The sequence below is a fragment of the Chiloscyllium punctatum genome, chromosome 36 (genome assembly GCF_047496795.1).
Source record: "Chiloscyllium punctatum isolate Juve2018m chromosome 36, sChiPun1.3, whole genome shotgun sequence".
NCBI lineage: Eukaryota > Metazoa > Chordata > Chondrichthyes > Orectolobiformes > Hemiscylliidae > Chiloscyllium > Chiloscyllium punctatum.
The window spans coordinates 33799978-33801428 of NC_092774.1; the positions used below are offsets into that span (position 1 = coordinate 33799978).

At 48.0% G+C, this 1451-nt stretch overlaps 1 non-coding gene across 1 annotated transcript; it reads left to right on the forward strand.

Annotated features, from left to right (window-relative positions):
* The first annotated feature begins 451 nt into the window (after window positions 1-451).
* Window positions 452-523, forward strand: trnae-cuc (transfer RNA glutamic acid (anticodon CUC)). Its single transcript has one exon. It is a non-coding gene; the product is annotated as a tRNA-Glu (tRNA).
* The last annotated feature ends 928 nt before the right edge of the window (window positions 524-1451 follow it).

Genomic DNA, 1451 nt, shown 5'->3' on the forward strand with positions numbered 1-1451 from the left:
GCGCTGGGCTAGGAGGTTGGTATTGAGGTCAGGTGGAGGGAGGGGAAATGAGGAATCTGATGAAGGCCAAATTGATGGCCTGGGGTTGAATTTACCCCAAGCGGGAGATGAGACGTTCATCCTCCAGGCATCGAGTGGGGAGGGAGCGGCGATGGAGGAGGCCCAGGACCTGCATGTCCCTGGCAGAGTGGGAGGGGGTTTGAAATGTTGGGCCAAAGGGCGATGGGGTTGTTTGGTGCGGGTATCCTGTAGATGTTCCCTCAAGCGCTGTGACTTGACTCTGCGAGGAGTCTCCAGTCTCCCTAATGTAAAGGAGACCGCATCAGGAGCAATGGATACAAGAAATGACATTGTTGGATGCACAGGTGAAAGCCTTCGACCGACCACGGCCCGGATTCGCTTTCCGGGAAGGAAAGAAATTTTCACTAGAGCTACCACGGTTGCCTGCATTTCCCTGGTGGTCTAGTGGTTAGGATTCGGCGCTCTCACCGTCGCAGCCCGGGTTCGATTCCCGGTCAGGGAAACCGTTTTCGGGGGGTTTATAGGCTCCCCGTTCTTCTTACATGCTCTGTCCAGTTATTCGTTGATCTTCGTAGTTCCTGGGTGCTGCAGTGTCGTTAACCTCTTGGTTCGCGTGCGTTGTTTTCCTGGAGACGCTGTTTTGAATTTACCATTGACTGTTCGCTCTACTGTGACATCTAGAAATGGCACTTTGTTGTTGTTCTCCTCTTTTGTGAATTTTATGCCAGTAAGGAGATTGTTGATGGTGTTGTAGGTTTCCTCTAATTTGTTTCATTTTTTGATGACAAAAGTGTCATCGCTGAAGCGGACTCAAAGTTTGGGTTGGATCGTTGGAAGGGCTGTTTGTTCGAGTCTCTGCATTATTGCTTCTGCTCGGAATCCTGATACTGGTGGTTTCATGGGTATTTCGTTGATTTGTTTGTAGGGCTTGTTACTGAATATGAAGTGGATGGTAAGGCACAGTTCCACGAGCTTGACAGTGCTATCTTTGCAGATGAAGTTGATGCTGTGTTTGTGTCTTTGGTTCTTCGAGTAGTGTCTTCAGTTTTCTTTGGTCACGTTGATGTTAATGGATGTGATCAGGGCTGTTATGTCAAAGGACATCATTATTCCATTCCCTTCTATCTCAGTGTCTTTGGTGTTCGGGAATTGTTGGATGGAGTAAATGGAGTGGAGTGAATCTTCGACTAGGTGTTTTAGCCTTCAGTGGAGGCCTTTGACTAGTCTGTATTTTGGTGTTCCAAGTAGTGAGATTATGGTCTAAGGGGGGGCTCCTGGTTTGAAGGGGAGGAGAACAACAACAACGTGGCATTCCTTGTTGTCACAGAAAAGCGAACAGTCAATGGGGAACTTCAAACTAGCATCTATAGGAAAACAACACACACAAACCAAATACTTAACTGCAGAAGCAATCATCCCAACACCCACAA